The sequence below is a fragment of the Podarcis filfolensis genome, assembly GCF_964270895.1.
Source record: "Podarcis filfolensis genome assembly, chromosome: 7".
In the NCBI taxonomy this organism is placed as follows: Eukaryota; Metazoa; Chordata; class Lepidosauria; order Squamata; family Lacertidae; genus Podarcis; species Podarcis filfolensis.
This window is the reverse complement of record NC_139603.1, coordinates 67,881,726-67,897,497: the sequence shown is the minus strand read 5'-3', so window position 1 is coordinate 67,897,497 and position 15,772 is coordinate 67,881,726. Positions and strand designations below refer to the sequence as shown.

Genomic DNA, 15,772 nt, shown 5'->3' with positions numbered 1-15,772 from the left:
GGGCCTGAGAGACTTCACAGAAGTGTGACTGGCCCAAGGTCACCCAAGCAGCTGCATGTGGAGGAGCGGAGACGCGAACCCGGTTCCCCAGATTGCAAGTCCACTGCTCTTAACCACTACACCACACTGGCTCGCTCGCTCTCGTACTGTTGGGGTTGATGGATTTGTGGTGCTGTGGTGTCATTTTGTTGTTTGGGCCAGGGGGCATGTCCCTTGCTCTTGCGGGTTCATTGGCTCTCGCTATGTGTGGGTGTTGTCACCAACACAGTCCCTGACTGGTGGGCTTTGGCTGTGTTCCCATGGATGCAGTGAGCATATCTGCCATTTCCCCCGCCTTTTTAGGTATAAGATATGGCAGCTGTTCTGCTGCCAAAATGGCAGTGTATCTCACATTCTATTTAATTCACCAGCATTGCTTAAAAAAGTAAAACAAAACACATAGAGGTCCCACTGAAGAAGAAGAAAAAAGGTTCTTTACTTACCGTTTCTTCATATTTACAAGGATGAGTTCATATTCTTAGCCTACAAGTGGGAGCCAGTTTCTTGGCTGTTTCTTCAAGGAGAGAGATGGGGGGGAAGGGGCGGAGCTAGTGAGAAACCACAAAGTGTATTTTCCCCTGACTGTCTGTTAGTCTCAAGCCTGCCCTCTACTGGCCGGGGGTATGCAAGGTTGCTTATACCCAACGATAACAACATGGTGTGCTGCCTTATTATCTAATTATTAAGTTGTGCTCGTCAGCATGAAAATTTTTAAAATCAGGGCCCCAAAGCCAAGGGCCACACTAGTTGATAATGTTAGCTCCAAATCTGTGCCCTTAACTACAGGGATTCTTTGGTTTTTAAAACACACAAATTGGCTGCACAGGATGCCTTATCTGGATGTGGGTGGTGGGACTTTAACCCTTTGCCCCCCCTTAATATCAGTTCAGAATACAATGGTACCTCAGTTTTCAAACATCTCGGAAGCTGAACGCTTCGGTTTCCGAATACCGAAAACCCAGATGGAAATGCTTCTGTTTTCGAATGCACCTGTTATTTTTTTCAGTTTTTTGCAGACCACCCTTTGTGTCTCGGTTTTCAAACGTTTCGGAAGTCAAACAGTCTTCCAGAACGGGTTACGTTCAAAAACTGAGGTACCAATGTACTTCTACCACTGGCAAGCACAGAGGAGGGGGAAACCCCATTCTCTTTAACAGGAGCTTATTCTTCTGTGCAAGGGACACGGGTGGCGCTGTGGTCTAAACCGCTGAGCCTACCTAGGGTTTGCTGATCGGAAGGTCGGCAGTTCAAATCCCCGCAACGGTGTGAGCTCCCGTTGCCCGGTCCCAGCTCCTGCCAACCTAGCAGTCTGAAAGCATGTCAGAGTGCAAATAGATAAATAGGTACCGCTCCAGCAGGAAGGTAAACGGTGTTTCTGTGTGCTGCTCTGGTTTCACCAGAAGTGGCTTAGTTATGCTGGCCACATGACCCAGAAAAACTGTCTGCAGACAAATGTCAGCTCCCTTGGCCAGTAAAGTGAGATGAGCGCCACAACCCCAGAGTTGTTCGCGACTGGACTTAACTGTCAGGGGTCCTTTACCTTTATTCTTCTGTGCAAAAGGTGTGATCTAGATTGGAACTACGTAGCCATACACTAGAGCCATATACTAGAGTCCCCCCTAATCCAGATCTCTCTCTCTCTCTCTCTCTCACACACACACACACACACACGGGCAATCTATGTTTTTAAAAATCCTGCACTTTAGTGCTTTTTTCCGGAGGGGACACAGGGGTACACATACCCCTAAACATTTTGTGAATCTAAGTTTGGCCTCATTGAGGGGCGGTATTTCAATATGAGTAGGAAAATGAGAGTACCCCTAAACATTTTTTTAGAGAGGGAAAAAAAGCACTGACTTTAGGGCACAAATATGGAGCTAAAGTTCTGCCTAGTTTGGTCTTGTGATGATTTAGGTAGGAGCCCAACCACCTGTTCTTAAAAATGTATTAGAATTTTGACATGGTCTTATCCTGGTCCCATGTACACCTGTTTAGCTACTGTTCATCATGCAAATTGTTCCTTTGTATTTCCTTGGTCTCATCAGCAAAGCGTGTGTAGATGTTTCCAAGATGGAGCCCATACGAAACTGCACAGTCCTCTGAAGCAGCATCTTGTGAAGGTAGTGATTGAGAAATTGCAATCTAACTGCTTTTTCTGGAATAGCAAATGAACGGGCCAAACCTCAGAAGTGTAAGAATAGCTGATGCTTTCTCTGATAGTCTTTTGCAGGTAATAAAAACAGGGACTCTGGGCCTGTTGCATATCAAAATAATGTTAGACAGGCTGCCTCAAATCTCAGTTGACTCATTTTCCTCACTCCAGTGAGGAAATGTATTTGTATCATGATTATCTGGAATTGAAGTTCCACACAAACGCACATGGAACAAGCCAATAAAAACTAAAAATGTAGGGCTGAACTTCATGTGATGGGCAGTTCAGTGGTTTTTCCTCCTGTCAAGATTTATTTTTAAAATAAAAATAAAAATAAAAATTGAAATCACTTGTGGGATGCTGAATTCATAATGGTAGAGGTAAGGATCTGTTTAACCATTTCCTTGCTCATTCAAAATGTACCCTTCTCCCCCCCACACACACACACACTTTATAACTTCCTACTTACCTGACTGAAATCTTGTAATTTCTTCTCCTGTGGGGAGAATACAGTTCGGGAGGGGTTATTTTGTGAGAGCAAATGGCGGGAAGGCAAAGGTAAAAGTTGTTTTGTGAAGGTGCCAGATGTACATCCATACAGAGGGAGTCTCACAATTTAGGGGCTCCCACAGGGAATACCCTCAGAAGTGGTTTTAGGGTAATGCTAGTGTGGTTACACAGGGCACCACACTGCAAGGGGCAGTAAACAATGCTGTAGAATGGAGCACGAGTGGAAGCCGGGGTGGGGGAAGTAATTTCAGTATTGCAGTTGGTCCCTTACCTTTCCCGCCCCGACCTGGCCACAGTGATCCATGCGACGGTCACCTCCAGGCTTGACTACTGTAATTCGCTCTATGCGGGGCTGCCCTTGAAGCTGTCCCAGAAACTCCAGCGGGTGCAGAATGCAGCAGCGAGGCTCCTCACGGGGTCCCTGCCATGGGAGCATATTCACCCAGTGCTTTTCCAGCTGCACTGGCTCCCGGTGGAGTACAGGGTCAGATTTAAGATGCTGGTTTTGACCTTTAAAGCCCTTCACAGCCTAGGACCCTCGTACCTACGAGACCGCCTCCCCCGGTATGCCCCACGGAGGACCTTAAGGTCCATAAATAGTAACACCCTAGAGGTCCCGGGACCTAAGGAAGTTAGATTAGCCTCAGCCAGAGCCAGGGCCTTTTCAACTCTGGCTCCGGCCTGGTGGAACACTCTGCCTCATGAAACCAGGGCCCTGCAGGATCTGATTTCTTTCTGCAGGGCCTGTAAGACAGAGTTGTTCCGCCTGGCCTTTGGCTTGGATCAACTTAATCCCCTCCCCCTCTTTCTTTTTTCCTTTCTCCTTCTGTGATGGAATTTCTAATTGGGGACTTCCCTGGCTTTTTTCTGGCCCACACAGGACCAGTCTGCATAGCTGGCCTTGGTGAAGATTTGACGGTTTCATCCCCCAAAAGTTTTTGATTTGAGTTTCTACTGAAATGAGGCTGCATTTTAATGTTGTATTTTAATCTTGTTTTTAAGTTGTATTTTAATCAATTGTTTTTATACCTGGTATTAGCTGCCCTGAGCCCGGTCTTGGCTGGGGACGGCGGGTTATAAATAAATTATTATTATTATTATTATTATTATTATTATTATTGGGCAATGCTGAAATTTGAGAGCCCAATGTCCGCCAGTGATGTCCTCTCCTAGGCCACACACACCTACACACCTTGAGCTTTTGAGCATGGTGGAACTACTAAGAGGGCCCACCTCTGTCTATCTTAACACCTGAGAGGTTCTGTAGGGAAATAAGTGGTTTTTCAGATGCTTAGGGCTTTAAACACTAATTTGGGCTCCAGAAACTAATTGGCAACCAATGGAGCCAGAGTTTATGCTAGTACTGTACTAAACAGAACCCCCAGCCAGTAACCTAGCTGCTGCATTTGGGACCACTTGAAGTCATTTTTGTCCAAAAGGGACAGTAACTGGCCAACTGGACACAGCTGAAAAAGGCACTCTTAGCCACCGAGGACACCAGAGACTCCAGTGAATCCAGAACCTCCCCCAATCTGCGGACCTGATTCTTCCAGGACAGGCCATCTCCCCACCTCCCTGACTTGAGAATTCAGGAAATATAACACCTCTGTCATTTCAGGATTCAGCTTCAATTTATTGGCCCACATGCAGCCCATCACCATCTCCAGGGACTGCCTCCAAGAGCCTCAGCCACGCCTCTCCCAGCTCCGATAGAACAAAGAGATAGAATTGGGTGTGGTCTACATGTTGACTCCAAATTCCTGGATGTCCCAGCTGACCTGCTCATTACCTCACTTCACCTCAAAACTTGCCTGGTCGGTCTCCCTAGTCTCTCTTTCCCCTCCTGTTTATCAGGCGATGGCAATGGTGGTGAAGGGGGGGGGGGCCACAACTGATTTTCCTTTTAAAAAAGTCCTTTAGAGAGTAGATTTGCTGTATCAAGTGGAGCAAAGCTCTAGATTTTTTGCCCCCTATATGTTCCTTTCTCAGAGTGCCAGGGGATCCAAGTGGGACCCAGGATGACTGCCAGAAGCTTTTCTCTGATTGAAGCAGCATAGCCAACCCCAAAGGTTGCTGGTTATTATGATGTCATTGGTTCTCAGGGTTTGTGGGGGGGGGCAGACCTGTTCCTGGTGGTCCAGCACTAGTGCTGCCACTCTTCAATCCATCTCAAGGGGAAATTCCCTTATTCCAAATAGGATTCCTCGCAAGAAAAGGGAAAAGTTGACAGCTATGCTTACTTCTCTTTCATATAGTTATTAGTCACATATTTTCAAAGAGTAAACTCAAAGCGAGTTATAATATAAAAAATAAAAATAAAATAAAAACTACAACAATGCATAAAAGGCAGTCTAACACATCCCACACATTAAAGGAACCATAATATCTAAAACCCTCTATGTTAAAGGCCAAAAGCCTGGCTGAAGAGAATGCTTTTGCCTGGATAAATGTCTTTGCCTCAAAAGACACCTGAAGGGAAGCTTTTCATGCTTGATGTTAGTGTTTTTATATTCTGTTGGAAGCCGCCTAGAGTGGCTAGGGAAACCCAGATGGGCAGGGTACAAATAATAAAATTGTTGTTGTTGTTGTTGTTGTTGTTGTTGTTATGGTGTCTAAAAGTAGCCAGTGATGGCACCAAGCATGCCTCCCTGGGGAGAACATTTCTTAAGTAGGGAGTCACCACTGAAAAGGCCCATTCTCTTGTTGCCACCCTCCACATTTCCCTTGGTGAAGGCACATAGAGATGAACCTCAGGTGATAAAAATCAGCCCTAAAAGTGCTTTAAAAGAAAAGAAAATCCTTGCTGGAGAAAGCCTCCGCACAGTATGACCGATGCTTGGAAGTAATTTCTGCTATTTTCACTGAGGTTTATTCCCTGATGAGCATCTGCAGGATTGCAAGTTGACCTCCTGTAAATTGAACACTTAACCGGGGAGCAAGCTGCACTGAAAACAATGGAACTTACTTCTGAGTATACACACATAGGATTGCACTGTTAATCACACTGTGCATTCATTAGTATCTGCTAAAAATTAAATACTTTCATTCTAGTGAGCGGGGGGCAAATCACAGCAAAATATGTAAAAAGAGATGAGGAAGAGGCAGGTGTTATAATAATATGTTAGGACATTTGATCAAAGCTGATCTGCAGAGATAGGATGAAAAACAATAGGTAAAAAGGTGAGAATGGAAGCACGGGGCCGTGTTTCATCCACCTGCAGCAAGTGCCTGACAGAAGAGGCCCACCAGGTTTGCTGTCTAGCCCTCAGCTACTTCACCTTTGATACAAGACACATTGCTTTGAAAGCACAGGTCTCAACATATCTGTGAGTGTTCCACCTCCATTCACCCACCATGAGGAATCGTACTGGATCAGAGCAAGGATTGCCATGTGGGGCGGGTAGAACAAATACAGTGAGGATTCTAACCCCTATGTTAAGCTGAGGAGAGACCATTGCTTTGTGGTAGAGCACACCCTTTCATGTATCTCCAGTTAAAAGGATACGGTTGCAGGTGTTGCCTAAGACAACAGAGACATACTGCCTGTCAGAGTAAGCATCATCATCGTTGTTGTTTAAATTTCTATACCACCCTTATTCCAAGGATCACAGGACAATTTACAATATAAAAATGCAACAATACATACCATAGTAACAAACAAAAACAATACCCCTCACACACACACTTTAAAAAGCCATCGATTGTTTAAATAGCCAAAGATCTCGGAGAAGAGGAATGTTTTCACCTGGCACCTAAAGATATGGAACAAAGGCACCAGGCAAGCCTCCCTGGGGAAAGCATTCCACAAGCACGGTGCCACTGCAGAAAAGGCCTGTTTTCATGCTGCCATTTTCCTGACCTCTCGCAGAGGAGGAACACAAAGAAAGCACACAATATGGGGAAATTGACAAGGAGTCTGACTTTTAAAAGGCAGCTGCTTACATAGATCTGTACACTGACATCATGGCTCTTTATTGCTACCAGCAATCAAGTTGTGCAGTCCAATTATTTTGAATGCTTACTTGAAAGTAAGTCCCACTGGGTGTTCAATGGTGCTTACTCCCAGGTAAGTGTGCACAGGATTGCAGCCAGAGTGGGGCAACTTGGCACCTTGTAGTGAAGAGACCAAAGAAGCTGAGTGATTCAATGGGCCTTGCTTAGATGTGGCCAGAGTTTCTATATGCATTTCTGACAGTGCAAGGTATTCAGTGATATGACTTTTTATCCACAGAGTAGAAGTGTTCCGGTTATGAAGCTTGAAGGCAATTACCTGCTGTTGCTGCCATTTCATCCTTATACAACTTTTTATTTTTTATTTTTCTTACATGTCTAGAGGCTGTTATTCCAATCTGAGGTGCACAAGGTGTCTGACGACAATCAAGAGCAATAAATCAAGATGTGTCACTATAAGGCAAAATGCAAAATAGCAGTGTGCAGCAAAAGGAGTAGCAACAAATAAAACAAGACATTTCAGAGTCGTGGAAAGTGTGGAAAAAAAGCCGGGTAAAAGGAAAATGCTAATATCAGCAGTCTTGAAGAGGTGGAGCCACCAAACAAGTTGGTCAAAAGTGGGCTTGAATTTTGTTCACTACTAGCATGGGGCTGAAGGAAGATGTTTGTCAACACTACTGTAACAAGTGCAGCTTATCAGTGGTTCAATCTCTCAAAGGAAGCAGTGAAGCATGATCATAGATGGTTGGCACACTGGAACAATAGCTAGATCCTAACTAACTGCATGGGAAGAAGAGATGGGTCACACAAACATCATTGGCATGGTAAGCACTGAATATATTTCCTGGTACTACGCAGGGAGGTGGCCCAGGAATTCCCACGGAAAAGCCTTCTTAATGCTATTGAGCTGGGCTCCTGAAAGGCGGGTATAATGTAGATACTATTCTAAGTGATTACTGCGAGATGAGCCAGCCTGACTGCTGTCACCTGTCTGTGTTTTTAGCCTATGAGTGAAGGCAGAGCTGTCAACGATAAGTGAGTTGTTTGGACACCAGTTGTTGCTGGCGTCCATCTTTCTCTAGAGAAAATGAAGTGCTCCTTTGGGAGTGAAGTCAAACCACTGCATTCGCAGCACCAAAGTGACCTCTCCAGAGCACAAACCCAGGCAGTGTGTGTGGAGGTCCTGGGCTTTGTGGTCCAAAGGAAAGCAGAGCAAGACATTTGGCACCAGCTTGGCTGCAGGAATTGCTGGAAGGAGGCACATTGTACAAAGCGCCATCCAAACATCATAGGAACTCTGCTCCAAATTTCTGCAGGGTTTATTCCTTAGCCTTTTCTTTTCCCGAATATGTCCTGCAAGGCAGTGGAGGCTTAGGATCAGTTTTCCTTTTCCTTGATGGGCTATCTTCCCAGGTTGACGAGTCCCATCGGCCCCTCACTTCCCTCTATAGCATGTGCAGAAACCGCCTTCTTGACCATTGGATCCACTGTTGGTCTCATCATCTCAATCTGCCAGAGGGTTTGAGAACCATCATGGAGTTACATGACCATCTTAGCACATGGTACCCGTGAGCATACACAGGTAGTAACCATGCCAGAGGTGGTCATGTGATTCAGCCCCAATTCCATTGAATAAGATTTTCAAGTAAGTGAGTATTTAATGCTGGTGTGGTGTACAGTACTGGTGACAGCAGGGATACCCAACATGGCACCCTCCAGATTCATCGGACTCCAGTTCCCATTAGCCCAAGACAGCATGGCTAATGGTGGGGGATGATGGGAGTTGTAGTTCTGCAGCATCTGGAACCAACAACATATGGCCAACCTTAGGTTAAAGCAGTAGACCAGGAAGGGGTAAACCTGGAAACCAGGAAGCTGAGAAATCCCTACTACACTTTGAGCAATCTAGATTGCCTTGGACATGTGACTATTACTTTTTCTCTTTAACCTACTTCCCTGAGGTGTTGAGAGTATAAGACAAATTAACGAAGTGTGCAGCACCCAGAGTTCACTGGAAAAGGAGCAGAGGCACATGTGAGAAATAAATTATATGTTTAGGATTAGAGCTGGAGTCTGTTTTACTTACTTATGCAACAGCTAGTCTAAACATTGCATAATGTAAGTGAAACTGCTTAATGCACAGTCTGTAAATAAATTCACACGTTTCTGCCCTAGCTTTGAAGCTCCAGATACAAGGTTGAAATGCAGCTGCATTGCTTTGCACAGAGGCAAACTTGTATGAATATGACAGACAAGAGCAATTGCATTCTCTCTTATCAGTGATCCATAGATAATGGGTCACGGGGAGATTTTGAAACTGTACTTTTCAATCCATGCCAGAGAGGTGCAGAATTGACATGAATATGCTGACACACCTTGAAGCACCTTCCAAACACCTGGGGCAATGATCCTGACCCTTTCACCAAGCGAGTAATGCTCCAAAGGATGTCGGTTGACAAGTCAAGTGATTGCACCTTGTAAACCACCACAGATTATTTTTTTCTTAAGAAAAATGCTACCTTTCCTCTCTTTTTTAAATAAAATCACTCAGCCCCATTCACTTATGTGTACATACAGAACATTAAAGGTTTCCCACTACTGGAAAATGACGAGACCTTTTAACCTCATAATTAAGAGCTACTGAAGCTTGAGACAGAAGCCATTTTCTTTAAATGAGCAACAAGGATATTACCATATTTTTGCAACCCAGTGCATTCAATGTCAAAAAAGCATTGCTCTAAATGGTGGTGCTTAAGCAGTGGAGTTTTATTGAGGTCTCAATGTAAAATGACAGTAGGCAAAAGGTGTTAGTATCCTATTCCAGTAGGAATTCCAGCCAAGTTCCATCATTTATCTCTGTAAGCCTTAAACAGTCCAGTCCTATAATGGCTACTTGGAAGCAATCGCCATTGAGTTCAGTGGGACTTTCTCCCAGGTAAAGGAAGATAGGGTTGCAGCCATAATGCCTTTGGATTGTATCCAACTAAGTTTCACTTAGAGTAGACTTACTAAGATTAATTAAGCTAAGGTAGTCATGTTCATTCATTTCAATGGGTCTAGTCTGAGTAGGACGAGGACTGGATATGATTCTTCATTGGCATTGAAATATGACTGTGTTTTTCAGGCTTCCTGGCCTCAGTGAATCCTTCCCTCACTTATTGGTCTGCTGAGAAATGCACAGGAAAATGTGTATGAACTTTTGTGCCAGTTCTCTTTTTTTTGGTATAAAAATCACAAACTGATGCAAAAATTATTCTGAACTTAAGTGTAGAATAACTAGAAACTGAAATTGACATAGTCAACCATCCCTATCTTAGACACTCTCCCCATACAGCAGTGGTCCTCTTTAATGAGAGAAAACGTGTTGCTGCAGTCCAGCCAATCAATAGAGGCTGGTTCAGATTCCCAGTGCTAGGATATTGAGTGCTTGATCTCTGGTACTAGAATACTGTACAGAAATGAGAAAGAAGTGAAGTTTCCATCTGGCAGCAAAAAACTGTGAGTCCTCTACTGCCAGCAACAAGCAGTCTGTGGGCTGGCCCTGATCCATTGACCAGAGACTGAAAACCACTGTCCTAACAAATTCATGTCATTTATATTGCCCACAGTGTGAGAAGCGATCTAAAATGACACAGGCATCATGCTGAGTAAGCTATCAAACTCATGTTTTGATCCACTGAATTGTAAGAGAGTTTGGTCCAAAGAGATGTGAAGAATTTGGAGGAAAAAATAAAACTTCACTTGGCCTGCTGGTTCAGAATGCCTGCTGTTAAATGTGTGTTTCAGTGGAGCAGGGAAGAGGAGAAACTTTTAGGCTGAAAACTAGATACCAGACTACACAGCGGTAGTTCAGAAAAGTGTGTTTCTAAACATGGGCAGAATGCATTTCCTGTCATCACTGAGCAACCACAGCTTGCAGCACGCTTCAGATTACAGAGGAAGGCTTCCAGCTCAAAGAATGTGACATTCCAAAAGGGCCAAGCAGGAGGTGCTTCAACTCCAGGGACAGAAAATCTAACCAACTCCACACCCAGAACCAACAACTTTTATCTCCTTTAATTGTGCCCCAGATCTGCTGCAAGAAATCTTGACTTGCCTGATAGCAGATTTGAGGCCAACTAAATCTCTTTTGAAAATTGTCTAGTAGGGCTGTAATTGTAGCAGCAGGAGGTTTTAAAGGTCCTTGATACTCATACAGTACCTTTATTTTTTTTAAAACAAAAATTTTTTTTCCTTCCAGTAGCACCTTAAAGACCAACTAAGTTAGTTCTTGGTGTGAGCTTTTGTGTGCATGCACACTTCTTCAGAAGTGTGCATGCACACTTCTTCACTTTATTTTTTTTATAATTTGGCAGAAGTGTGATTCTGCTACAGCTGCTAATCTTTCTCACTTTAGAATTAATAGTATTGAATTCACATTTAAAGTAGATATGCTGCTTCTCTGTTTGGATAATTCATTCAATAGCCCACCGGTTCAATATATTCTTTTTGAGACTGATTTGGTTCCTTGTCATGTATAGTTGCACTGTTTGGGTACTCTATATCCAGCTATGAGATAGCCTGTGTCACTGCTTTTCTTTTTCACTTCAGTGTGATAAAGCCGCAGGCCTGCTGTTCTGGTTCTTAATTTTTAACCTCTCTCTTTCAGGACACAGAAAATTAGCTTCATCCATTAGCTGGAAGCACTTGTTAAGGCGGGTTGCACCATTCATCCCGGATGACTGCTCTCCATGGTTATGGAGTGATTGTCAAGGACAAATTGCTCTGCATTTTTCAAACAGCATGACTTAGTGCAGTCCTATCCTTGAGCCCATTGAAATAGCAAACTTGGGTCTAGTTGTACTATTTCAGATTCCAGGTGGTGGCTCCCTGATGGAATACTGTTTCCTATAATATAACTGACTAACTCCTCAGAACACAAAACATCAACTAGAGAGGTTTGAGTCACTCTCCCCCTCCAGCCCTCTCTGTGACACATTAGTTTTCTATGTGCAAGGATGTTTTCTTTCATGGAAAACAGCCATCCTACCGACATTCTAAAGTGGTTTAAACTGAAACCTGAGTGAATATATGAGCATTCCATTGTCATATGTGCTGTGCAATATCTGCTCTTACTTGCCTGTTGAAGACAATGCAACATTTAGTAAGATCAATGAAGTTTGCAGGCCTGAGAGACAGGAGCTTCCCTGTGGTGGCCCCATAGCTATGGAATCCCCTCTCCACTTAATTGTGCCTAGCCTCCTATTTATAAGCATTTAAGGATGCCTTTAAAACTTGTCAGTTTCAGATTGCTTTTTCTTAAAGAGTTTTAGCTGCTCCCCTATGTGTTACTTTCATGGAGCATTAGAATAGAAAGGGGGAGCACCGTGAAATGTTTCATAATCTGTACCAATACTCCTCTGGAATCCCCCTGACTGCACTGGGGCTGAAATGAATTACTCCATCACACCACTATACTAAAAAGTGGCAGGCTTGAGGGGTGGGATTTGTAGATTGTCAAGGAGTGGGACTACCCCCTCTGGTTTTGTGGGAAATTTTAGCAGCAGGGGACAGTGCTTTCCTTTCTCGAAAAAAATGTTAAAATGCATTTTTTGCATAGCTTTTCTTGGTGACTGCTGAGAAGAACTCTTCAGCTGCCACTATCACAGGGAGCAACAAATATATATTTTATACATTTTTTTAGGTGGGGAGACGAAACCACTGCTGTTTGTTCCCATAGTGAGACTCTCCTTCCCTATTCCAAATTCAAAACATTCCAGGTCCACCCAACATTTCTCACCCATTTCTGGGGGCTGAAAATACCCCCCCCCAAGATGTTGTAACCTATCCGGGGACCTTAGTGTAAAGTGTGGGCAAATAATAGTAATAATTTTCCATCATCAGATTTGGGTCCTGCCCTCCATTTTTACCAGGGATGCTGAAGGAAATGCTCTGCTACCTGTCTCCCCGTATAGCATACAATTGTGATTAAAATTGGTAACATGTATTCTAAAGGTCCATATTTTAGGATTATGCAAAAAATTTATTTTACAGGGGATGAGTGGCCCATTCTTCGCGCTTCATAGAACTGCTGCTCCCAGCTGTGTGAATATTTTTAGCAAAGGGCACTTGAATGGTCTTGTGTGAGTTTTAAATGTTTAGGTCAGCATTACAAACATAAGCCTTGTAAACCTAGTGTTGTAAATGAAACAGCAAACTGCACAGAGAAGACAGCTCCATTCTGCTCGTGTCAAGGTGCTTTGCCAAGTATACAAGTCTGTCCTCAAGGCTATTACATAACACCCACGCTAAAGAAGATATTGAGTACAAATGTTCCTTCTCTTTTATACCATTATATTTATTAACTCCTCAAATGCAGGCTGAACATAGGAATCAATATCTACAGAGAGGGAGAGAACTAGATTAGTGAAGGAGGAGAAATCTGTTGGATCCAGATTGTTCATCACGTTTTCTGACAATTTAGCTGTCACAGAGTCTACTCCTGTTGATTTCAGTGGAACTACAGAGCAGCTTAGTTTGGATGCAACGATATTCTTTGATGTTTTCATGGGCAAAGAAGAGATTTCAATGGCCAACGTTCAAAGGCTGACTATATCCAGGATTAAACAGTCCCAACACATTGCATTTTAAGTGATATTGTTGTGCTTACCTTTAATGTCTTCTATATAGCACCTAAGAAATAAGTAAATGTGGTCTGAAATGTTGGGTGTGGAGGGAAAGAGTTGCCTTGGGGTTCCTGCTTAAGTTTTTAAAGTGTAAATGTAAAATGCTTCACACGTTTGGGTTAAAACTATAATATGGAGATACGGCAAACATATTCACTGGCAACAGTGGTAGTGTTTGCAGGGTCACTCTGTAAAATAATGCACTTGCAGGGAGAAAGCAGTGTCAGTTATGTAGCTACTATATGAGCTTCTGAGTGTGTCACGCCAAAGCTGAAACCCCACCTTGGGAACATTGGCTTGTAACATTTTACTGACCCTGTGACTATTATACTTAATCTGAGACAGGGCTCCAAGCCAGCCTTTCTTTTTCCACACTATGGCTCAGCTTTGGAGCATGTGAAGTCATAATACAGTATTCTGAGCACGTGAATAGCCTCCCCCCTCATTACTGAGTAACCACATCTTATCCTCACCAATTTGCAGCAATGTCACATACTGATGTCTTTCAGATCTCATGGCATCGTTTCACAGAAGCACCTAGATTTTGGGACAACTCAGTGGTTCTTCACACTGGGCCCTGGTCTACACCTGCAGCAGAATGAGGTGGCAGAACACTTAGCATTTTTTGAGACTGCAGTTGTGTGTGTGTGTGTGTGCCATTTTTATATGCTCCCATACTTTACATGACCACCACCACACTCTAAAAATCTGAAAGCAAAAACATATCAGACTAGGGAGACGTGTATTCTATCCTGCTTCATCGTTGTGCGAGATTTCGAGTTTCAGAGAATTTTTTTTTAAAGGAAAAAAACAGATAAGCATTAGCTCAGTTGGAGAATGCATAATTTGTGTGCAGAAGGTCCCTGGTTTTTCAGCCAGCATGTCCAGGTGGGATTGGAAAAAACTCCAGTTTCAATTTTCAGTGTAGACAATCCACTTGATGGTCCAATGGCCTGACTCAGGATGAGGCAGCTTCATGTATATAGGTAGCAATCCCTTCTTGCTGCCACTTCAGAATGTGTAGAGTAGACCTATATGGTTATACATATGTCAGATGAGTTTACATATGCATGTCAAAGGCCCAAATCCCTTTGGCCTTCCCCCAGCCTCCCATACAGCTCAGAAATTTTAGTCCCCAGACTCAGTGGTCTTACAACCTTTCCCTCCTTTACGTGTATTATTTTGGTTGTGAAGCACAAAATTAACATTACTCTACTTCCTCCATCACTTCATGTTTTACAGCTGCTTCTGCATTCCTGATACATTAGAGCAAATAAAAAAGTTTGCCAACCGTGATGGGGTGGGGAATACTCTGAACACATGGAGTTTCTCCTTTTAAACTCGCTTAAATCATAGCACCATCCTGAACAAAATGGGGTTTGCTTCTGCATCTGGTAAAAAGCACATTCACTTGAGAATAATAACCACTTTGTGTGCATTTAAAATAAAAATTATAAAATAGGCATCTGTTAGCCTGGTCAGAGTGAGACATGGCCATCAACCCCACCCAACTATAAAATGTGGGATTTATTTTTTAGAAAAAAGATGCTGTGCCAATCAGCGTAGGCCCACGTGCCCAGATGCCAGTCCAGGTACTTATGTGGGGCCTGGATGCTTCTGCCCCCAACATTGGTCGCTCTCTGGATGGTCATTTGGGGACATCCAGGCTGTGAGGCCCTTAAATTTGGCACCCAGATCCAACACAGCTGCTTTGGTTACCCCTCCCTTCCACAGGGGGCTTCTGGGCCCATGAGTGTAGGGGGGGGCAGGGAGGAGCAGCTACCCCCCAAGTAATATATATATATATTAAAAAATAAATAGCTAACTGAGGCTCTCCCCCTCTAACAAAAGGACTGCTCCCCCTGGCTGCGCCCATGTCTAGGCCTGTATTGATAACTTTGCTATACTATAGTTGCTGGAACAAGTAACCGCAGCACATGTTTTAGGGGGAAATGCTATGCAGTGCAACCGAATCTATTCTTAGGAATATAGAAGGACCCGCCTCAGAAAACTCACCTTCGATAACAACCCAGATCTACCCATTAGCAACCAGACCCTCCACCTCTCCGCCTTTCCCGGGCAGAGCCGAGGCTCCCTCGAGCTCTCTCTCCACCGCCGCCGCGTGTTTCCCAGCGCGGGAAGCCGGCCAGAGCGCATCTTGGCAGCCTTCCGCCTAGAGGCGTTTGCCCGGAGCTGTCAGCTTGGCTTCCCTCGGCAGCTGCCGTTGTGCTCGCTTTGCATCCCTTCCTCCGCTTCGTGATCGCCGATTCCCTCCGCCCCGATCCTCGTTTTTGGAAACGGGCTCCCTTTCCCCACGGCAAACCCCGTGCGCTCTGCGCGAGCACCGCTGCTGCGCCTTGGCGATCGTGTGGCTCCCGCGTGCTCCCCCTGGGCAGCCTCGTCGGATGCGGCCCCGCGGAGCCCCGCTCGACTGCCTGGAGGGTTGGAGGGGGCA

The 15,772-nt window shown here is 44.3% G+C and overlaps 1 long non-coding RNA gene across 1 annotated transcript; it reads left to right on the top strand.

Annotated features, from left to right (window-relative positions):
• Positions 1-1,796: 1,796 nt before the first annotated feature.
• LOC310766975 lies at positions 1,797-14,784 on the top strand. Its single transcript, XR_014550556.1, has 4 exons — positions 1,797-2,159; positions 4,320-4,515; positions 7,035-7,476; positions 13,011-14,784. It is a non-coding gene; the product is annotated as an uncharacterized lncRNA (long non-coding RNA).
• The last annotated feature ends 988 nt before the right edge of the window (positions 14,785-15,772 follow it).